This window comes from Dryobates pubescens, chromosome 4 (genome assembly GCF_014839835.1).
Source record: "Dryobates pubescens isolate bDryPub1 chromosome 4, bDryPub1.pri, whole genome shotgun sequence".
Classification (NCBI taxonomy): Eukaryota; Metazoa; Chordata; class Aves; order Piciformes; family Picidae; genus Dryobates; species Dryobates pubescens.
Genome location: NC_071615.1, coordinates 5,697,502 through 5,722,099, shown reverse-complemented (window position 1 = coordinate 5,722,099; position 24,598 = coordinate 5,697,502). Strand labels below are relative to the sequence as shown.

The window sequence follows — 24,598 nt, the reverse complement described above, 5'->3', positions numbered from 1 at the left end:
AAAGTGCCCCAAATCACTCTTTTCAGTTTCAGCCTTTGCTCTCAGAGAAGAGAAAAACCCTTCTGGAGGGGAGCAGCCAGACCCACTGGATTGAAAACCAAACCAACCCAACCCAAAAGCCTACATTCATGGCCTTTGCTTTCTGTCAACCTAAGTAAAGCACTATAACCATGGAGTTAACCACATCTGCTCTTCAGTTCCTTTGGCACTTTATTTTGCAATTTCACCCCAAAAGAGGCATCAGAACTGCTTGTTTCCACCATGCTTCTAGGGCCGTGGCAGAGCTAGGTCTGGTCCAAAGCTTTTGGGAGAAACATGTAGGTGCAGCCAAAACCCAGCGTAGCAACAGAGCCAGTATCATACCCAAGCCCAAATGCATCACCAGGAGGCTTCTTGCCTTCTTGTCTCACTGCAAGACAAAGCACAGGACACTGAATCAGGAGGAAATTGCTTATTTGTGTGTGCAGCTCAAGAGCAATTTCCTAGAATTCAGGCAGGGCAGCTCCACCTACAGGAGGAGGTTTTCTTTAAGCAGTTAAAATGCTTTGACCCCAATCCAGAGCTTTGGAGGAGATTTAAATACAACTCCATCACTTTGCTGCTGAAATTACAGGGTATGTATCACCACTTCTCTGCGTGTCAGAAGCCGAGTATCTTCTCTATTAACACTATAAGAAGTTAATTAAAGCAGAAAGGCAGATAGATGCTTGCTGGGGATGATGTGCCTGCTTTTCCTGCGAGGTTAAGGAACTGCATAATTATTTGGAGCAGCTGAGTGGCAAATCCCTGACATCCCACATCCCCGCTGGCACTGATGTCACAACCTCCTCTGAAGGCAGAGAGTCTGCAGGATCTTTCTTGTTTATTTTTATTTAGAATAGAGTAGGATTAACCAGGTTGGAAAAGACCTTTGAGATCATCAAGTCCAACCCATCATCCAACACCACCTAATCAACTAAACCATGGCACCAAGCACCCCATCCAGTCTCTTCCTAAACACCTCCAGTGATGGTGACTCCACCACCTCCCTGGGCAGCACATTCCAATGGCCAATCACTCTGTGAAGAACTTCTTCCTAACATCCAGCCTAAACCTCCCCTGGCACAGCTTGAGACTGTGTCCTCTTGTTCTGGTGAAACAAACCATGCTGTCCATAGCCACAGAGTTGGATGGAGAAGTCCCTATGGACTGGACTTTGAGGAGTGCTGCAGAAGGATCCATGCTCCTCCTGCTGCTGTGTCAGCAAAAATGGTTTGGTTTGATTACAGGAAGTTGTAGCAGTTCTTCCTGCAACACTCAGCCATCACCAAAGCAAGGCATCTCAGTGACTTCAGTTGGAATTGTTTTAAGCAGCCAGAACACAATTTTTTTCTCCTGGAGTGAGAACACCACTTTGTCCAGAGACAAGCTCATCCTCCCCCCTGCATAAGGTAATCCCCTCACAAGCAGTGCCAGGGTTGGCCACACAACTTGAAGAGCTCTCAGGGAAGGCTGCAGCCACACCCCTGCTTCACCGCACAGCACCAGCAGCTTGCCTATTTTTTTGGTTTTTTCTTCTTTTTCTTTTTGTTCTTCCTCTGTCTGCAGCTGTGCTGAGGAGCTTGTAACTTCCCTGAAAAGAATTCTGCAGTCATCTGCGGATAACTGCACTTCCTGCTGGTTACATGCTCAGCACTGCAGACACAGGCGGGCTGGAAATGGCAGCAGCAGGCAGAGGGGCCCTCAGACATGAGCATCCTTTCCCCCAGGTGTTCTCCTGCACAGACCAGGTGAGGAGCCACCAAGAGCTGCTGCTGCCCCCGCACAGTTCAGTGCTTTGGCAGGGAAAGCCTTGCCAAGAAGGACAGGAGAATGTGTTTGGTGAGCCTGCAGTCCACCCTCTTCGTGCCTAGGACACCTGAGAGGTAAGATCTTTGGATCTTTCAGGGGAGGTTTAGGCTGGATGTGAGGAAGAAGTTCTTCATAGAAAGAGTGATTGCCCATTGGAATCTGCTGCCCAAGGAGGTGGTGGAGTCACCATCACTGGAGGTGTTTAAGCAGAGACTGGATGGGGCGCTTGGTGCCATGGTTTAGTTGATTTGATGGTGTTGGGGGATAGGTTGGACTTGATGATCTTAAAGGTCTCTTCCAACCTGGTTAATTCTACCCTACCATTCCATTCCATTCCATTCCATTCCATTCCATTCCATTCCATTCCATTCCATTCCACCCTGGTGCATCTCAGGTAAGGATGAGTGCTTGGCACATCTCTTGTCGCACTCTGTGGCAGGAGTGAGAAGGGACAGGATGAAGTTATGTTAAGAGTGACATCATACCTCAGCCAGCCAGCCAAAGGAGCCCTGTGCACCCATCCCCACCAACACCCACACAGACCATTTGCTCATGCACACGCGTTTTAGAGGCGAGAATTTCCCATCTCTTCATCAATCAGTCCTCTCTTAATGAGCATTTAGCAGCCAAATTACCTTTGCTAAAGGCCATTTTGCAGAGGAGGGTTTCCTGTTCCTATGCAGCCTGCCTTTGCTGCCTTCCAGGAGCTCATAAAACAATTATTGTCCGCTACATTGTAGCGCCTCAGCTATGGATACAAGCAGCTGAGTAGATTGATTGCTTCCACAATACCCAATTAACCCACTCACTCTGCAAATGATTGACTCAGTCAAAGGCAATTAGCACTTGAATGGCTACATCAGACAGAAAGCCAGGATTTAGTAGATGATTGAGGTAACACCTTACAGACATCTCATTGGTCTTCTAAGGGAAAACATCACCATTAGAGCTCCTGCTTAGAGCTGGAAGTAGCTGAAGCCTTAGGTCCGTGGTTTTAGGTGGCACAGAAAACACAAGGGAGCAGGATCCCTTTACTCACAACGGGAACACCACCACATGCAACTTCTAAGGGGAACTTGAAAAGCATCGATGTCCCCGTTTCCCCCTCCTCTGCCTGCTCACACAGGACTGGGAGCACCAACCAGCTGAGCAGACCTCAGTGACCAACCCTCACAAAATGATAACTTTTCACAGAACCACAGAATGTCAGGGGCTGGAAGGGACCTCGAAAGATCATCCAGTCCAACCCCACTGCCAGAGCAGGATCCCCTACACCAGATTACACAGGAATACATCCAGGCAAGTCTCTGTAGAGTCAGTCCCCGAGTGCTGAGGGTCCAAGGTTGTCTCCAATCTTCCAAGTCCAATGTGTTTTAGAAAACCACTTCCAATATTAATGCCTTGCATGGCATCTTCTCCCACCACACAAAAAAAGCCATCTATACAGTTTGGATGTGGCAGCAGAAATACAGGGATCCATATCCTGTTTTCTCTCTAGACACATCACCCCAAAGTGGCACAGCCAAGACAAAGCCTCACTGTGGGAAGGTCAAGGAGAGCAACTCACACCCCCTGAAAGGGAGGGCAGAGCCTCTTTCAGATCATGTGCTTCAAGGTTGAAGCCAAGCAGCTCTCCAGAATACAGTGCCATTCTGCTTCATTTTGAGCAACAAAGCCTTTAAAATGGAAAAAGCCATTTGTTCAGACACCCAGCTGAATCAACACCTGAACTGAAGCCAAATGCATTGTCTCTGTGAAAAAAAAAAACCCAACCAACAACCCAACATGCAGCTGAGCTTAACAACACATCGAGATCCTGAGGCTGGTGGAAAGAAGAAGAGATCAGTCCCCATCCATAGGCATGTGGCATTTAAATGCAAGGTTGGACCCTGGCTTTCCAGACCCTTTTAGTGCCATCATGAATACACTTGCATTGCTGGCTCACAGCTCAAAATCCAAATTGCTTCTAAGCAAAGCCCCAATAATAAAGCTGAAATCCATTAAGCCTGTGATGTTTGCCACTATTTAAATCTGATTAAAATCGTACATGACACCACTAAGCCTAACAGTCAGAAAGCACTCCTGTCAGGCTTGATGTTTCCCCATGTAATCCAGACCCCCCCCCCCTCTTTCCCAGGGTTGTCAGCTAAAAGGAGCCATAATAAGAGATCATGTACCTAATCCAGCTTCCTAAGCTGTTTTTTAACTGGTTTCTTTAATCACATGTTATGATTCCCTACAGAGTAGCTCTCAGGTGACAAAGACATTAATACAGTCATTCAGACTCCCAGAAGGTATCTCAGATGGGATCACATTGCCCTTTGCACCAGCTGAATGCAGCAGAAACAGGACTTTGGTGGTGCCTCCATGGAGCAAGGGGAAGAAGCTGTCAGCAGGATGAAAGGTGGGGAATGGAGGCAGGAAGTGGCTGCAAGGCAATGTGGTGCAGCTTCCTCAGAACCTGGAGGAACCACTGCCACCATCTCAGAGGTATTGCTCCCTGGCCTGCCCCTGTATGGAGCTGGTCCTGCCTGGCCCTCTGCAGGCTGAGGGAGAACCCACCTACAGCCTCACATGCAACCACAATGACTTTCATACAGAAAGGGCACCCAGCAGAGAAAATAAAACCCCTTTGGGAAGTGTGAGTCTTGGTTTCCTGCTGACCACCTGCCTCCCCTCAAAACACTACATGGGGACAGCATCAGGAGAAAATATCAAGACATGAGCTTCCCAAGTCTTCACCTGACTGCTGCAGGGATATCAGGCTTGGTGCCCACCACAGAGGACGCAGCCACAGCTTTCCTTCTATCAGCTGATCTTACAATTGACCACCGATACGGCACAACTTCCACGGCGACTTCATTATTGAGCAAGTGCTTACATATGCAAGATAAGGCAGGAGCTGGCTGCTGCAGAGCAATTGGGTTGGATCTGCTGGGAGATGTTAAAATCCCTCTGCCACAGAAAATATCTTTACTGGAAGTCTTGCACTTGCGTTACCGAGAATTGGATGTGGAATCTAATTTTACTTGGAAATCAAATGCTTCCTCTTCAAGTGGCATCCCCACACGCCCACCTGGGAGCTGCTCACTGCTCAAAGAGAAGAAAAAAATAATAATAATAAAAAAAAACAACCCAGTTACAGGTAAATAACCTTCAGGTTTTGGTCCTTTGAAGCTGGAATTTCATTACATAAAGGCAGATGAAAGCTGAGAGGTTCCCAGCGCGATGCTCATCCCATTCGCCAGCACTGAATGCACTCAAAGCCTGATTTAGCTGGAAAAGCTGGGTGAGAAACCATTTAAGGACAGGCATGAAGTACTAAGTCATAATAACAGCCATACAGCATGTGCTGTCAGAATCATAGAGGCACAGAGTTGTTAGGGTTGGAAGTGACCTCAAGGGTCATCCAGTTCCAACCCCCCCTGCCATGGGCAGGGACACCTCACACTACATCAGCTTGCTCAGAGCCACATCCAGCCTGGCTGGAAAAACCTCCAGGGATGAGGCTTCCACCACCTCCCTGGGCAACCTGTGCCAGTGTCTCATCACCCTCATGGGGAAGAAATTCTTCCTAAGATCCAAGCTGAATCTTTGAGAGCAGCACCATTCCCAAACTAGAGACTGGGATCCTCCTTGGGCAAGTGATGCACTCCCCAAAGAATCTTCCCTGCAGCCATTGCAAGTTACACGCACAAAAGCTGCACAAGGTGTACTGCAGCTTTCTCAGAACCTGAAGGAACCACTGCCACCATCTCAGAGGTATTGATCCTTAGGCTGCCCCTGTATGGATCTGGTCCTGCCTGGCCCTCTGCAGGCTGAGGGAGAACCCACCTACAGCCTCACATGCAACCACAATGGCTTTCATACAGAAAGCAAAGGGGTATACACAGAAGGATTTGGGGATTAGGAATCTTTACACCTTTGACATGTACTACAGACAGACTACACCATCCTACACACTGCTGAGGCTTCAGCTTGAAATAACTGCAAAGTGCCAGGAACCACCTCAAGGTCTGGATTTCATACAGGCATCCTGCAGAACCTCAAACCACAGCTACAGGGATCAGGCTGAAATATCCTCCCAAGTCCTAAACAGTTTCACAGGGGTTTCTTAACCCACACCAGGACATAAAATCTCAGCCTGCTCACACAGATCCACCCAAGCAAGAATAAGATGAATTCAATCCCCTGACAAAGCTGTGCAGAAGTCAGCAGACAAGTTCACCACTGACTTCAGACAGGTTTAGGACCCTCTCTTCAGCGTCTCCCAGGCTAAAGCATTCCCCCCACGTCCACAGCATTGCTGTGCAACCATAAATCATGGAAGCCTGTCCTCAGAACATTCCTCTTTGTTTGCTTTGAAGGGAAATCCAAATGGCTTTGAGCGCATTTGCTGCGGTGCTAAGGGCTCCTGATCATCTATTATTGAGCATTCAACACATTTACAGTCAAAGCTATTGCTTTATGAAGGCAGTGGAGAATGTTTTTAATGAAGGACTGCATTCCTCTCCTGGCTGCTGGCTTTACAGCGGTCCCAGAAATCAGCTCCTACAGGACGCTGGTGGTACTGAGGAAGGGGCATTCAGCAGCCCAGCCACAACCCTCAGGCTGCATGAGGACATTGCATACCCTGGGTTTTTAATAAAACTAGCATCCCCTGTGCCCTGGAGCAGCATGATCCCACTTGGTGACCTCCTGTAAAGGAAAACATCAAGGCTAAATTCTGGCCTGACAAATCCTCAGCCGAGCCTCCATCGATTTTTTTTGCTACGCTCAAATTTCTCCTTCCAGCCTCTGCAACGTGTGAAAGTCTGAAGCTCACTTCCTCACTCAGCAACCTCTTGCATTTTAGGTATTTTGGGGATATACTGCTCATCACTGATGTACCACAGCCACTTCCCTCAAGGGCTGTCCTGGTTATGAAAACAGAACTGGCTCATGGAGGGAGCTACTGTGTCTGCACCTCAACCACAGCAATGATTTTAAAGCCAGCCCTACTTAGGCAGCTGGGGAGGCACCTCCCGCTTTGGTTTCACCGTAGGCATGCAAGGGGTGGGGTGTGGACAACTCTGCTGCTGCAGACTTTGCTGCTTCATTGGAGATTTCAAGGTGAAAACTCCTCTGGGCGTGCTGTAGGGGAAAAATGCAGATGGAGATGGGCCCAAGCCAGCCAGAAGCAGCAGCAAACACTTGAGCTTTTTGGTTGAGGCTGCTCTAAGGCTCAACTGCATCCTTGTCACACTCCAGGAAAAGACATGACCTCACTCTGGAAAAAATATTGTCTGGTGAGAGACAGAAGCTGTCCAGCCCTGCAAAGGTCTCCAGTGTAAAATGGATCTTCTTTAACAGACATTTAGTTAAGCTGGGGCAAGCTGCCATGAAATCAGCCTTTCCAGGTAGTTGGTTATTGCATTGCCTCCTAGTCTCTCCCTTCTCATTAGCAGAAGAAAGATGCACCAGGCTTTTGGTCCTGTGTCACTGCACAGGCAACATGAATGTGCACGGTGTGAAAAACCTCTGTGAGACCCAGGACACCAAGAACTACCTTCATAAGCCCTCAGAAATAGAAGGGGATGCTTCCCCTGTTCTTCCCCTAACTGTCTGCTATCAAAGCCATGGAGAATCAGCCTGATACTTCTTTTTAGCTCTCTCCAATTAGCACAGATCCATTTATCGACTGCAAAACCCCAAGGTTACAGGAACAGGCAGCCTGAGCAATGTCAAAATATACTATTTCAAGCTGGTTGACCTCAAGTAGGGAAAGCTCAAGGACAGGAGTGACTTGTGCTAATTAAAACTGAGCTGTTTCATGCACTCATTGATCTTAAAGCCTATACTCATGGGGTGGACTGACTCTTCCAACGGGGCAAGGGGCAAGCTCAGGGCATCTCCAGGGAGCATCCATCCCACATCCCAAAACCCAGGCAGCACATTAGGCCACTAAGGGAATCCAGAGGCAGAGGGGTCTCAGGCCATGTCACCCATGAGAAATTAAAGGAGTTCAGCAAACAGACACTGACCTCAGACTGACCACAACCAAAACTTCTTTGGGTTGAGTTGAGAGATGCAAATATTTCTGTTAAGGATGATGTAAAATGAAACAACAGTTCTCAGGTATGTTGTTTCGAGGGGAAAAAAACCTACCCAAACATTCTGCACACAGTGATCAGATGGAGGGGGGGGGAGAAAAAAAGCCCAAACCCCAAAATTTTCATATTCAACGCTTCACAGCCAGCCCTTTCCCGTTGCAGACAGTCCCACACTCCCCTTCCACTCTGCTCCTCCTGCAGCCACCATCACTGCCTGCTTTCATTTTCACACGAGAGCTGCAGCTCTTTGACTAATTATAGAAGCTTGGATCAGAGCTACACTGAAGGCAGCTTGACAGAACCAGCTGTTAAAATTACAGCTGGATCCTAAACTAGCTGTGAGCATCCAGCTTTAGCTTATGGCGGTGCTACCTCCCCACCCCCCACCCACTGGAGCCAGCTGTCAACACCTTGCTTGGCCAACTGCTCCTCCTCCTCCTCTGCTCCAGGTTCAGATCCACAGGTCCTCACCTGCAATTTTTGGCTGCCTAAATGCTTTTCTGCTTTAGAGGAGCTGAAGGCATCAGTGTATTTCTCTCTTTTAGGCATTTTTCTTTCCACCCCAGCTATCTGTAAGACCCATCACTACCCATCACTTCATCACTGCTATGTTCCTGGACTTCCTGGAGAGCGTAACAGCAGTTGCTGGCCTCTTGCCACGAGCCCAGGGAGGCAGACAAAAATAAAAATGCACCAAAGTTCTCTCTAGAAGAAAATCTGGAGCCTTTGCCTTTGCCTTCTGGTGGTGACTTTGTGTGGAGCTTCCTCAGCAAGGCTGGGAAATGGTGCAGCATCTTCCTTTGAGTTCCAGGGAGCCTCAGAAGGCAGCGTTACTCTTTGGGAGATGCTGCACTCTGGCTGAATCAGCACTTCCAAAGGCTCCTGAAAGGCACTGCAAGGCTGCTCCAGTTCTTGGTCATATGATGCCCACCCTGCAGAAACATCCACGCATGCTGGCACAGGAACAATGCCACATGCAGCTCCCTGCTTCCCTTGCAGGAGGAAAAAAACCAAACCAAACCAAACTGCTGTGGTCTCCCCTTGCAGCCCCTCCCTAGCTTGGTCTGTTAACAGCTCTTTGCTGCACCTTGTCCTCACTGTGGTCAGGTCTGTGTTTGACATTTCAATCATTTGTATTGCAAAGCTGCTCTACAGAGTGAGGGCTAAGAGGAACCCACCAGAGGCAGCTCCCAGGAGGATCTGCTTTCTCCACTGCCTGGTCTGGGCTCATGGCTGATGCTGCAGTGGATGGTGTTAGCCTGGCTGGGGATCACATCCAATCAAGAAACCAGCACCAGATATTTTTTGGTGGTGGTGGTGGGTTCTTTTGTTTTTCAAATGGATTTCTTTCCTTCCAAGGCAGTTTGGCTCAATATTTATTCCCCCCTGAAGACAGGCTGTTGTGTGAGTTTTCACTCTGCTCTGGATGAGGCTGCAGAGAGCAGGAGAACTGACCTGCACAGCATCATCCCTGTCTGCCTCCTACAGGAGTGGTGTCAGAGCATGCTGAGGTAGAAGTAGTTGTTTGTTTGAAGGCAATTACTACACTTCCCTCAAATTTGCAAGGATTTGGGGAAAGCTTTCTTGGAGCAAGTCCTGACAGGGAGTTGTATAATGTTAAGTGCAGGACCATACTGGGGAGGCATCAAAAGGACACTGCTGCTGTCCTGTCTGCTACAGCTGAACACTTTTTCCATTGGATTTCTTTCCTTTCTCCATTTCATTTCCTTTTTTTCCAGAGCCTTTCAACTTAATTTATTGCTCCCCATTAGACAAGAATTTGGGGAGAAATGAAAAATAAATATATATGCAAACCACCAGCCCCCAGTCCCCTTTTTTCCACACCCAAAACTCACAGCACAAGCACTGACATGTGGATGGAGATGCCAGACCTCGCAGCTGAGGGCATCGTGCCCTGTCCTGCACCCAGCGGATGCCAACACCACCACACCCAGCGTGGGCCAGGTGCTTGCACTGCTGAGCACCAAGCCCCAGGGGCTCAGACACCGAGCTCGAGGCACACCAAGCTGTCTTTAACCCAGGAGCACCATCCCCACGGTAAGTGAGATGTCTAATAGCTCTGTCCAGCCATGAGAGAGCTCAGGAGTGCAGGGAGGCAGCGCCTGGGGACCATTTCCCTCGGAGCCTGGCTCCCAGCGTGACTCGTGTCCCAGCCGGCAGCTGATGTCAGTGCCCAGAGAACAGAAGCCCTCTCTGTGGCTCCAGCAGCATGAGAAGGAGGTATCTGTGCCAGGCAAGGTTGCTTGCTGGAGCGATGCTCATGCTTTAACCCCCTCCTGACCACAGCACATCAGCCTCCAGTAACCTTGACACTGGGCTGGGAGAACTGCAGGGTTTTGGTTTCCATCCAGACACTCCCATACCCAGCCCTCTCCTAAATGCTCTTTGATTACAACCTCTCTGGACCAGGGCTGCTTTTCCAGTGCATCTAATACAGGGCCCAGAGCATTGGATGCAATCTGCACATAATGCTCTCATGGACCTTTAAAATGTAAAAATGCTGTTATATGCTTCCCTGAAACGAAACAGTGATGAGGTTTGCAACCTTTCTGGAGATGCTAGAACCCTACTGACAGATAGTCTGTCCTCCACACCCCTCTTGTCACACTTCCCACTGCCCCAACAATCACAAGAGATGCATCAGCAGAGCCTGTGCAGCACCAACCTCAAGGCCAGCAGCAAAACTCAGACAAGACAAATTCTCCAGTATGGTCCCTGTGGTGCCAAATCACTTCATACTCCAAGGCAGTGAGATGGGGCAGAGGTCCATGCCAATGCTGTGCAGAATTGATAGAGGACTAGGGGGAATGGAACAAAAATGGAAATGGGTAGATTCAATTTGGATGTTGGGAAGAAATTCTTCCCCATGAGGGTGGTGAGACACTGGCACAGGTTGCCCAGGGAGGTGGTAGAAGTCTCATCCCTGGAGGTTTTTAAGGCCAGGCTGGATGCGGTTCTGAGCAACCTGATCTAGTGTGAGGGGTCCCTGCCCATGGCATGGGGGTTTGGAACTAGATGATCCTTGAGGTCCCTTCCAACCCTAACAATTCTCTGATTCCATGATCTCCATGCCCTGGATTCCTTGTTCAGACCCAAATCCAGCTGTCTTCTGAGGTCAGTCCTCATCTCCATCTCCCCCAGGATGCAAACACAAACTGCAAGGGGTGCTTGGTGCCCAGCGGAGGAATTGCTCATAGTTTCAGCTGGGGACAGTGAAAATGCAGCCAGACTTTGGCACCAAGAGAGCAAGATCTTACAGCTGAGTGCAAAGAGAGCTGCAAGACAGTTTTGCTGAAATCCAGTAAAAGCTGAACCTGGTTCAGCCAAGTACCGGAACTGGCTGCTGGGAATTTACTGGAAAGAGTGATTTAACAGAAGGCACCAGTGATGCAATCCTAGCCTACACACCGAGCACCAGCACACGCTGCAGGGAACTGGTGTCATGACTTCCTACCGCAGAACATCTCCTCAGGCATGTCCAAATCTCTGCTCCGCAGAAGTCTACAGGAGTTTGCAACACAAATGCTGCACTACCCTGATTTTTCTCCCCTGATTTTTAGCCACACTACTAGTATTTTTTGATCTTCACCTCTGGCTCTATGAGGGATCTGCTTACAAGGATGGGAGAGAGGCAGCACCAAAGAGCACTTTGCAGCGAGGGATGCTCTGCAGATCTTGCACCTGGCACGTGCTACAGCTCTGCATCCTGAAAACGAGCATTTCCCAGCAAAGAGGGGCAGCAGCAGAAAATGCCAGGGCTTCTCTCAAAGCCCAGCTCTAATACTTGAGTCTTTCAAACATCAGAAGAGGATTTAATCCATTTTTGCACCTAGCATCAGATAACAGTGACATTAAAAAGCAGTCGGAGCAAAGCAGCAGCTCCTCTTTGAGGCTAAAAAGTAGAAATAAATTAACTCATTTCTTCATGTTGAAAATTCCTCTCTATGGACTAAGATCAAGGCCCACTAAAGCTTTTGACAGCTCTGTTTGCCCATCAGCCATGTGTGCATTGAGGTTAAACAGAGATTTATGCTCGCAGAAACTCCTGAAGACCTCAGACCTGTGGCTCCAGATTACAGATGCAGCCAAGGTTTCCAAGAACCACAGAATCACAAAATCACCAAGGCTGGAAGAGACCTCAAAGATCACCAAGTCCAACCTGTCACCACAGACCTCATGACTAAACCATGCCACCAAGTGCCACGTCCAATCCCCTCTTGAACACCTCCAGGGACGGTGACTTCACCACCTCCCTGGGCAGCACATTCCAATGGCCAACAACTCTCTCTGGGAAGAACTTTCTCCTCAGTCTCTCTCAGTCTAAACTTCCCCTGGTGCAGCTTGAAACTGTGTCCTCTTGTTCTGATGCTGGTTGCCTGGGAGAAGAGACCAACCCCCTCCTGGCCACAACCACCCTTCAGGTAGTTGTAGACAGCACTAAGGTCTCCCCTGAGCCTCCTCTTCTCCAGGCTAAGAAGTTCAACTCAGAACATGTTGGAAAAGCCACTTACAATTAGGCTATTTCTAAATTTCCAGCTATGGTGCAAATCAAGAAGCAAGTCACTGGCATTATCATAGAACCATAGAGCTGTTAGGGTTGGAAGGGACCTCAAGGATCATCCAGTTCCAACCCCCCCGCCATGGGCAGGGACACCTCATACTACATCAGCTTGCTCAGAGCCATATTCAGCCTGGCCTTTAAAACCTCTAGGGATGAGGCTTCCACCACCTCCCTGGGCAACCTGTTCCAGTGTCTCACCACCCTCATGGTGACATGGGAAACATGTCAGCAAGAAAAAAACAGAATGAGGGGGACACAAACTCTTGATTTGTATGGTACTATTCACTTTTCACATCATGCAGCCTGGGCTTTAAAGGTGATTTATAACTTTGCAGCATTATGCGGCTCTAAACCTTTTCTTCTGGTATTCAGAGCCTAATTTGACTTGCTGTTTAGAGAGTGACATTTCAAATGATAGAATCATTAAGGTTGGAAAAGACCTCTAAGATCATCAAGTCCAACTGTCAGCCCAACGCCACCATGGCCCGAAGTGCCAGGTCTACAAGGGTTTCTTTGTACACCTCCAGGGATGGTGACTTCACCACCAACTTGGGCAGCCTGTTCCAATGCCTGACCACTCTCTCAGTAAAGAAATGTTTCAGTAAAGAAATGTTTCCTAATTTCCAATCTAAATCTCCTCTGGCACAACTTGAAGCCATTTCCTTGTGTACTGTCTCCAGCTACTTGAGAGAAGAGACCAACACCCACCTCACAACAACTGATTTTTAGGCAGTGGTAGAGGGCAATAAAGATGTCCCCTCAGCCCCCTCTGCTCCACCTCCTTCAACCACTCCTCGTAAGGCCTGTTCTCCAAACCCTTCACCACCTTTGTTGCCCTTCTTTGGACACACTCCAGCCCCTCAATGTCTCTTTTACACTGCAGCAGCCAAAACTGAACACAGTACTCAAGCTGCGGCCACCAGAAATGCCTCCATGGCCATCACTAGCTTTTGAGTATGTTAATACAAACTGCTCTGCAGAGATTTCTCCACTGCTTAAAACACCAAACAGGCAGCAGAGATCATAAACTGATTTTCTTATCAAAGTTCATATGGCCTAATAACAAACCATTCCAAGCTGTGCTGCAAAGCCAGCCCCATTAGTCATCAGATCTGCTCCAGGATTGAACATTCACTGGAGCTGCCCTGGGTTTGTGCCACAGACCCTCAAACAAAGGGCAGGCAGAGCAACAGCAGCTCCACTCAGCCCTGTGCTGACACCAAAGGCTATTTTTATCACAAGGAGATGTTGTAAGCTCATAGGAGACCAGGGGAAGGTAGAGAGGGTGGAAAATACATTAAATGCTAAAGTATTTATATACCATGCCAGGTCACATAAGACGGCAGCGCATTGCCCTGCACCGTGGCCAGCTACACCTGCCCTCACGCCTGCAGCTGCACCGGGGCTGAGGCACAGCATGGAAGTCACAGTAGATTGTTTCAGACATACACCAAACCCAAACCAGCCAGCTGGCCCCCATCCCCTGAAAGGCAGCAGGATGCTCCTGCACCCACCAGTGCACCCTGTGCCTCACAAGGCTCCTTTCCCGAGCGGTGAGCTGGGCAGGTGACCTTGTTCTGCACCACCACATTCTCCCTAGGTACGTGCCAGTGGCTGGCCAAAGCCCAGTGAGTTGCTGCTGAGAGACAGAGAAACAGCTGCTGGTTTCTCTCATTGCTCTCATGAACCCAGCTTCCTAAGGAACCAAAGCTAATTGTCCATTCATCTCCTGCTCTGGTTTTTCAGCATCTTCAGTCAGCTCCCCACAGTTGCTAAGCACTCCACTCTTTTGCTTATAAGGCAGTGGGATTATTTACATGCTTAAAAGTCAGTCTCATCCCTGCTTTTGGTAGAACCACCTCTGTAGCAAGGCACTGCCTCTTTTTCCCTGAGGGGTCAGCATCTGCCTGCTCTTACTTTAAGCTCAACTGTACTGCCATCCTGCTCTGCATTTGTATGGTGCTTAGCACAGCACCATCTTGACCACCTGGGAAAAGCCAGGAGAACTTGCCTTGAGTTGGTGGAAATACAAACAGGAACATCAGTCAAGGATGTGGGCTGCATTTGGGGGGGGAAAGTGATGATGAAATCAACCTCATGCTGGTCTGCCTGAGAGAAGCTGAGAAGCAGCTGGCTACCATCCTGACCACACACATTAGCTGGCTCAAATCTCCCCCAGTGCTAAAAGCAGCTCTTGATTTAGCCAATAACGCCTTTGCAGGAACAGAGTTTCAATTCAGCTGCTGTACTTCACAGGCTTGTCTTGTCAGCAGCTAAAGGATGCTCCAGGAAGCACCTATAGCACTTCTAACCACTTGCAAGGAGATGGTTCCACACAACAGCTTTATATAGCCCACACCAAGTTGCTCCCACAGTTCCATTACATCAGATGTCGCCAGGGCTTGCAAGAGGAAAGGCATCGCACAGTCCACGTCACACTGCTCTGACCACAGAGCAGACCTCCCACCCCCAGACCTTCAGACGTCACAAACCAGCACATGCATCGATGGAGTAAGGCAGATTCCCAGCAGCCAAGGCAGAAATAGGGCAGGAAAAATAACCCACAACCCACCCTCCCTTCTCTTGCACCTCTCATGGAAGCCTGAATCTGGAGCAGCCTGCTGCCATGACCTTGGTGCTACGACAGTGCCCTGAACTGAGACTTTGCAGATGGCTCTTTCTTTAAGCCTTTTCACCAGCATCAATTTCTCTTTTGCTTCAACCATCCTTGCCCACGAGGGAACTGCAGCCAAGCCTGAGAAGGATGTATTGCAGGGCAGTGATTTATTGGCAATGGTAAGTGTGTATGTGAAAGGAGGCTGGAGAAAACGCTTCTCCTTTGAGCTGCACGCTCTCTTTCACCGCCTTATCCCCAGCGGTTTGCAGCACAAACGTCTTGCTGACTGCACAGAAGATGCCCTGGAGCCTGTGGGTCCAGCAAGGACACCCCCTCCTCCTCTTGTAGGGCCAGGGAATATGGACCCACACCAGACAAACAGCAGGCTGTGCAAACCCCAAAGCACAGCATTCAACTGGAAATTGCTCCATGAACTCTTACAAGAGCTGGTATGACAGATACCCCATGGGACAGTCCTGTTCTTCCTAAGACAGACTGCCACCACCCCCAGGACAGTGATGGGAGATGTGCTTTCAGTCCTTCCCAAGACTGACCTTCCCAACATCACAGCACTGTCACATCCTGGTGGGGCTGGGCTCTCACCTCCTCTGGTCCTGGCTGATGGACACAATTTTCCCATCGGAGTAGGTGATACCGCAGAGGAACTGAACTGTGTCCATGCTCATCTACCAGAAACCACAACCTCTGTCCACTACAAAGCCCTCTCCTGTCCCTGGCACCTCTTCCCATGCCCTCAGTGCTCTGCTAGTAACTGGGAACAGGGAATGCTGTTAGCTGGAGTGGACAGGGTGTTTTTCTGAGAGAACAAAGAATGTAACAGGAATAAGTCCATGTCTCAGGAACTCTCAACATATGACAACTCACAAATAAAACCCATGAACTGGACTAGTAGTTTGACACCCCCAGACACCCATCATCCCACCAAAACCATGCCACCACCCTTCCTCTCCCCTGTCCCACATGCATCACTGGGTTTTACTGCCTATGCAAAGCAAAGAGGGCATGGACAGCTCACATGTGGCTTCACACTGCCTTCTGCATGAGCCTCTCCTTAAAGACCACATGCATTAAGGGCTTAGCAAATGTCTCCAGGAGCCCTGATGCTTTATTTCTTTGCTCTGGTTGCCTGGCAGAATATTCCCCCCCGCCCCATGCTGCAGACTGCCTGATGTGCAATAAATCCTGTGCCCTTTCAGGCTGCCATTAGCAGTGGTTTGTTCTCTGGGTGCTGCTCAGCCCAGTCGTGCAGCGGCGTGGAGAGCAGTGCTTCGCTTCTGAGGTTGGGAAAAATCCCTTGGCAGGGCCGGTGTCCCTCTGACACCCGTAGCTCCCTGCTGGTTTGCTGAAATGGGATAAGGGACAGGAGAGGACAAGGTCTGTCAGTTAAAATAATTGAGTTTTAACTGCAACACTGCTCACCACTTCGTCTGATCAGGCCCAAAATAAACTGCATTACATCACTGCAGGTCAGACTGAGCTAATCAGGGTATCCTTCTTACACTGAGAAAGAACCTATTTATGTCCCGTGCCTCTTCTCTTCTGCTTTGCAGGCAGAGCTCCTTCCAACTGTGCAAGTGCAGGGGAAAATTAATTCAGCCTGCTGCCCAAATTATGCAAGAGCCACATGGAATGGAAAGTGCATATTAACAGATTTTACTATTTCAGGGCATTCTTTCATGCCTCCTAATTTATTTTGCCATCATATTTGCAGACAAATACAAAATAACATATAAGCCAAGTGATCTTTAGGGTGTTGACAGAAGACAGCAGAAGTGAGCAGGCACCTCCAGACAGTGTCTGCCCTTTGTAACTACCTGAGTGAACCTTGAGCTCTCTTAAATAACCACAGTAAGACCTAGCCCATAGTGCTATAGACACAGGAACACAAAGCAACGAAAGCTAAAGTCCTCTTCATCTTTGACCTTGCTAATAGGCCCCCAAATCTTCCTTGTATCTTCCAGTGTTTTCAGTTGCTCCATTAGAAGCTCTCAGGCCATCTAAGGTTGTGGTAACAGCATATTGTCTTACTCTGCATTCCAACAGACCATCCCACCCAGCTATATGACTGCCAAGCAAAGGCTCCTCTGACTTGGGCCCCAAAGGGTAGGGTTTAAATCTTCAGCTGGTGTAATTTTGAATTCCTCCACTTTTTCACTGGGACCTTTCACAATTTACATCAGCTGAGGGGCTCCAACCTCCCATGACTCAAGAATCAAAGCAGTGATGCCTGCTGGCACTTACTACCCTTTCTCCCTTGCAAATGATGCATTCCCACCCTGATTGCCTTTGGGAACCAAATGTCTCAACATGAAAGATATGCAACAGCATCTGGCATGAGCAAGGGAAAATCCCTGCTGCCTGGTCCTGCTGCAAGGGAATCACACCAGTGTGCAGAGCTGGTAGCAGCACTTTTTATCAGCTGTACCTTGCTGTGAATCTTCCCCTGTTCCTGACTGCTCTTCCATCTGATAAATTAACAGCAATAGGATTTGCTGGTCTATTTATAGGAAACACAAGAAGGCAGCAGCTACAGCAAAGGTGCAGCAGGCTGCACTCACTGATGCTGTTGCTTGTGCCCACATTGAGCTGGAAGCAACTACACCCTGCTCTAAAAGCATATAATAAACCAGTGCTGAACTGTCTCATGCAATGCTTTCAAGGACAGGGTGGCAACTGCTTTTGCACTGCCCAGCATCTCTGTGGGCTTGGTTGCTGGAGATACCCTTCAGCCCTCTCTGGCTGCACCAGCCTTGTCCATAGAATCATAGAATTGTTAGGGTTGGAAGTGACCTCAAGGATCACCCAGTTCCAATCCCTCTGCATGGGCAGGGACCCCTCACACTACATCAGGTTGCTCAGAGCCACATCCAGCCTGGCTGCAAAAACCTCCAGGGATGAGGCTTCCACCACCTCCCTGGGCAACCTGTGCCAGTGTCTCACCACCCTCATGGGGAAGAACTTCTTCCTAACATCCAATCTGAATCTACTCACTTCTAGTTTTGTTCCATTCCCCCTAGTCCTATCATTGCCTGACACCCTAAAAGGTCCCTCCCCAGCTTTCTTGTAGCCCCCTTCAGATACTGGAAGGCCATAATTAGGCCTCCTCAGAACTTTCTCTTCTCCAGACTGAACAGCCCCAGCTCCCTCCTGAGGACAGGTGCTTTCACAGTCCTAGTTAAGCCATTTTCCTGACAAGCACTGAGAGATTAAACACCTGGTGACCTGAAGACATGTCATCCCTGCCCACAACTCCTCCCAGGCCGGGATTCAGCTCTTCCCAGGGCACCAACTTCCCCTGGCATCTCAGCAGTAATGGGATGCATCCATCAGAAACCAAAGCCAAGCTCAAGAGGAAAAGACTCCCTTTTGCTCTCTCTTGGCCACCTTCATGTCCCATCCTCTTGTCTGTGGCCTGAGATACTTCAGAGCAGCTGCAGCTTGACCAGGTTACAATATTAGAGTTCTTCAGCCCTTCAGCCACTGTTCCCTTTTGTTTGCTCCATGTCTCCCTTGGTTAAAATAAATCCATTTAATTCAGAGGAATCAAAAGCATCCAAATGGATTAACTTTCAGCAGGACTTTTGGGAAGCATTGCAGTTACTGCTGCCCAGCAGCACCAGCAGGGGGGGAAAAAATGTGCAAGCTTTTTAAAATGGATCAAGATCTTTTTAAAACCTTCCAACTGCCTTGAGATTCAGATCTGGACTTGGGCAGCAATTACCACCATCCTCCACTGCTAGGAGAATGCAGCACCACTGTCCCATTAAGCTCCATTAAAAGGGATAATTAGCTGGAGACTGACAGTAATTCAGCCAGTTCATTTATCAGAAAGGATAAAGCCAGCCAGAAACACAGTAATGGGAGGGTCTTAAACCCAGTATTATCCTGTGCTGTTGTGCAACAAACGTATCCCCAGCAGAAGGGACAAGGACCACGCTGTTAATTGGGCTTGCTGGGGTGCAAATGATGTTTTGCTTCATAAAGTCTGGCTATTATTTAGCTCTTGTGCTACAGCTGAATTGAGAACTCAGCTGTGTAAAAGGGTGCAGCTAAGAATCGATGGTGGATCACCAAAACATTTAATCACTCCTTCACTAATCTCCCTGCACTACCTGAATCCAAACTGACTCCTCACACTAAAATCAATGCTGTTAATATACTCATTAACCATGGCTCTTTTGGAGAAACAAAGCCATCAGAGTCTGAAAAACTAACTGGGGAGCACAGGAACTGAAAGCTGTGTACAGCACAGGGCTTGTGCTCCAAGGCTTCTTAGGGGAGCAAGAAAGTCTCAAGGAATGTCCCCACAGGAATTTCCACTACTGAGAGTGGGCAGCTGCAGCTACACCTGTAACAGCACATCCCTGAGAGAGGACAGCTGGTGTTGGACTAATCCAAGACCAATGGATCCACAGCCATGGCTCCTGCTCAAGGCAAGGTGCAAGAGCTGGCTTCGATGCTCAGCGCTGCCCACACCAGGATTCCTGGTGCAGGGATTCCTGCACATGCCAGCATCTTTGTTTCCTCTCCTCGAGAGGTGGCCACCAGACAACCTCATGAAGGTCAACATGGCTAAGTGCAAGGTCTTACACCTGGGTTGGGGCAATCCCAAGCACAAAGATAGGCTGGGCAAGGAGTGGCTTAAGAACAGTCTTGAAGAGAAGGACTTGGAGGTGGCTTGATGAAAACTCAACATGAGCCAGCAGCGTGTGCCTGCAGCCCAGAAGGCAACCATGTCTGGGGCTGTATCAAAAGAAGTGTGACAAGGAGGATGAGGGAGGTGATTCTGCCCCTCTGCTCTGCTCTTGTGAGACCACATCTGCAGTGCTGCATTCCAGTTCTGGTGCTCAGCCCACTGAGCTCAGTTGATTGTAACTGGCACCCTCTCAGAAGAAGACCCAGCATAGTTAAGTGGTCCTGGTAGTTGGGTTATGATTCAACTCAATGACCTTAAAGATCTTTTCCAACCTTAATGATTCTATGATTGTGGTTCTGCTACTTCCCATCACTCTGTATGTCACAAGGCAGACATTTCCCATTGGCCTGGGAACTAGCCAGACCTTTTGGGGCAGCTGTTGCCTTTGCATCCCATATTGCCTCTTATTTATACACCATCAGCTCAAGAGTTTGCCATATCCTCCTGCCAGGTTTCCCTGCATGACTATCTCTGCTCTGACCTGCATGTCTGACACTCCTGTCCCAAGACTCATTCCTCCTAAGTCTGTCAGTTCAGCTGTGATAGCTTCTGCTTGGCATTTACAGGCTCCAGACAGTCTCTCCCCAAAGGATTTTCTGAAAGACACCGAATTTCTGGCCAGGGTTTTGTCATGCTGCCTGGAAATGGATGTTAGTCAAACTTATTCAAAGATGTTTTTTTTTCTTTTTCTTTCTTTTTTTTTTTTTTTTCCTTAATGCAATTATTGAACAAATATCAGAATGCAAAATTGCCCCTGGGATTGGAAAATGGAATTAAATCTTCCAACAAACATGAGAAAATGGATAACGACGTCTCTATTAGCAACAGAAATGTTTCATGCTTAGAAACTGGTAATCTAACACCCCTCCAGGGAATCCAGAATGGGGAGAAAAAATGGTGTAAGAAAGCACTAGAAAGAATGGGATGTACATACATTCAAGTGAGACACAGGCTGGATGTGGGGTGGATAGGAGGGCGTCCTCCTGTTGGTCCCACTTCAGTGCAGCCACAGGCAGCTCAGGAGGTCATTGGTGGAAAGCAATGGCCCAGATCCTCTGCAGTTCCCAACCGTGCTGAGCCAGGCATAATCAGGCACAGGAGGTCCACCCCATGCAGGGTACATCCTCCAAGCCACTGGTGTGGCCACAAAGCTGTAGCAAGCAGCGAGAAGGGCAGAGCTGGGATGTGTTGGCGTGGCTGAGCTTTTTCTGCAAGCACCAAGTTCCAGCTTGTCTTGGAGGGCTTATGGATGGCACAGCCCAGATAAACTCTGACATCACAGGCTTACATCAGCTAGGCACACAGGGGGTGCAGCACTGTGCATGATACAGTGACAAAACACCCACGTTTCACCCAAGTGATACAAGAATTGTCACAGTGTTCACAGGAACACCTCTGTCAGGGACATGGGAGACTTGGCTGTGCTGGGTTAATAGTTGTGTTTGATGATCTTGTGGATGCCTCATCCCTGGAAGTGTTTAAGGCCAGGCTGGATGAGGCTTTCAGCAGCCTGGTCTAGTGGAAGGTGTCCCTGCCCACAGCAGGAGGATTGGAACTGGAAGATCTTTAGGGTCCCTTCCAGCTCAAGCCATTCTATTTAGGCTGGATGTTAGGAGGAAGCTCTTCACAGAAAGAGTGATTGGCCATTGGAATGGGCTGCCCAGGGAGGTGGTGGAGTCACCATCACTGGAGGTGTTTAGAAAGAGACTGGATGGGGTGTTTGGTGCCATGGTTTAGTTGATTAGATAGGTTGGACTCCATGATCTCAGAGGTCTTTTCCAACCTGCTTAATTCTATTTTATTCTATGATTCTATGATCTTAAAGGGTCTTTTTCAACCTAAATAATTCTACAATCTCCAGCATGCTGCTTTCCTACAGGACACAGGGTTTCCCCTGGGCTCCCTGGGCACCTTGCACAGGTGAATAGAGCAGGAATGGCAATGGGAATGGCAATAGGAATGGGAATGGCAATTGGAATGGGAATGGCAAAGGAATAGGAATGGCAAAGGAATAGACCAGGTTGGAAAAGACCTTTGAGATCATCGAGTCCAACCTATCATCCAACACCATCTAATCAACCAACCATGGCACCAAGTGCCTCATCCAGTCTCTTCCTAAACACCTCCAGGGATGGTGACTCCACCACCTCCCTGGGCAGCACATTCCAATGGCCAATCACTCTTGCTGTGAAGAGCTTCTTCCTAACATCCAGCCAAAATTTGCACAGCTCCTACCCTGGGTTTTAATGATGGTATAGTTCTCAAAGACAAGGTACAACCTCGAAGTGTTCATAGACAACCTACAAGGTGCCCACCAGCCTGCCCTCCCTTCCTCCTCCCAAGAGCACTGCTCATTTACAGTGGCCTACCCTGCACTCTTCCCTTCTGCATTTAATGGCTTTGGAACTGCAAAGAGAGGGGAGCAGACCTGTTTCTTCCCCATGCAGCTAAATGCTATGCAGCCACATTACTGCAGAACACCTACAAAATCTGCTGCTAAAATAAACTCCCATTTGAACTCTGCCTGTAATATTTTTTTCCCCCTTCCAGAGATCTCAGAACACGCTGCCCTTCTTCCCACACAGCGCTGAAGCACCTACTTGACTTTAACCAGGTACAAGCTCTTCAGGGAGCTGAAAGGGCTAATCGTGCTCCAAATTACCTGCCAGGAGTACCAAGTGGAATCCAGGCTGCAGCATCGAGAACTTGCATGGTGCAATTGAAAACATTAGTCCTGGGTGAATGTTCTACAAGCACTGGCAGATAGAATCACAGAATTGTTAGGGTTGGAAGGGATCTCAAGGATCAGCCAGTTTCAACCCCCCTGCATGGGCACGGACACCTCACACTACATCAGGTTGCTCAGAGCCGCATCCAGCCTGGCTGCAAAAACCTCCAGGGATGAGGCTTCTACCACCTCCCTGGGCAACCTGTTCCAGTGTCTCACCACCCTCATGGGGAAGAACTTCTTCCTAACATCCAATCTCAATCTACTCATTTCTATTTTTCTCCATTCCCCCCAGTCCTATCACTCCCTGACACCCTCAAAAGTCCCTCCCCAGCTTTCTTGTAGCCCCCTTCAGATACTGGAAGGCCACAATTAGGTCTCCTTGAAGCCTTCTCTTCTCCAGACTGAACAGCCCCAACTCCCTCAGTCTGTCCTCATAGCAGAGCAGCTCCAGCCCTCTGCTCATCCTCGTGGCCCTTCTCTGGACACCTTCCAGCACCTCCAGATCCTTCCTGTAACAGAGGCTGCAGAACTGGACGCAGTACTCCAGGTGGGGTCTCCCCAGAGGGGAGTAGAGGGGGAGAATCTATCTATGAAATCAAGCTATTTGTTGTTAATAGAACACATCCAACTCCAGAGCACTGCTTGGAAACACCTAAAATAAAAACTGTGCATCATGTACTCCCCATGAATACAGATACCCCACACACAGTATGTGCATGCCTCATGTATCCAAAATAGGAGAGCAGAAAGGCTCTAAACATAAATTGGGAATATACCAGATAGGGCTTTAATTGGGGTTTTAATAACAGCCAACTGCTGGAGCTACCTGCTTTTTATTAGTCTGGAAAAGCAGCACAGAAATAGTATTTCAACCTTTCATCTGTAACATGGTCTTTGCTAATAAAATTATCCCAGAGTCATCCAAGCACATAGCTGGTGTCACCTGCTTAATATGCAGGAGAAATTAAATGCCACTTACACAGAGCAAAGAACTACCCAGCTAATTTCATGCCCTTTCGTGCAGCCACGCAGCCAACGTGGTCAGGCCCTGCATCCCCTCTTCAGAACCTGCCCTTCTGCAGGAACACCATCTGACCCCATTGCTACGCCATACCAGCCCTTTGCAAGGCCACCAGCACTCTGCCCAGCGTGCTGGGAGAGCTGCAGTGAGCTTTGCCACAGGTACTGGCCCTTTGCAATTGCAAAACCCTCTGCATTTGTTAGAATGTTAGGGGTTGGAAGAGACCTCGAAAGATCACCTAGTCCAACCCCCCCTGTCACAACAGGATCACCCAGAGTAGATCACACAGGAATGCAGCCAGGCAGGTTTTGATATCTCCAGAAAAGCAGATTCCACAACCCCCCTGGGCAGCCTGTTCACACAGAATGAAGCCCTGCCTCCCCTCTTCAGAACCTGCCCTTCTGCAGGAACATCATCTGACCCCATTGCTACGCCATACCAGCCCTTTGCAAGGCCACCAGCACTCTGTCCAGGGTGCTGGGAGAGCTGCAATGAGCTTTGCCATGTGTGCTGGCCCTCTGCAATTCCATAACCCTCTGCATTTGTTAGAATGTTAGGGATTGGAAGAGACCTCAAAGATCACCTAGTCCAACCCCATCTGTCACAACAGGATCACCCAGAGTAGATCACACAGGAATGCAGCCAGGCAGGTTTTGAGTATCTCCAGAAAAGGAGATTCCACAACCCCCCTGGGCAGCCTGTTCACACAGAATGTTAGGGATTGGAAGGGACCTCAAAAGATCAATTTACTACACTAAAAGGTGGTCAAGTACTATTGACAGCACTTAAGTATTGTGGAAAGACAACAGCAGAGATTTGGTGACAGTGGTGCACCTGGCATGCTTCCCTAGCATTAACCAAACCATGCTAATAATCCTCCTTCATCTCTCCAAAGCATGAGATGAGACAAACACCTTTATCTCCATTCCAACCCAGCTTCTTGTCTCCTGCTACCAGAGATGAGCTCACTGGTACTTTCTCTGACTGTTCTGTGGTGCACAACCCACA

General features: G+C 48.8%; 1 protein-coding gene across 1 annotated transcript in view; it reads right to left on the bottom strand.

Annotated features, from left to right (window-relative positions):
- ADAP1 (ArfGAP with dual PH domains 1) overlaps positions 1–24,598 on the bottom strand; it is a 70,143-nt gene that overhangs the window by 19,199 nt on the left and 26,346 nt on the right. The window lies entirely within an intron of this gene.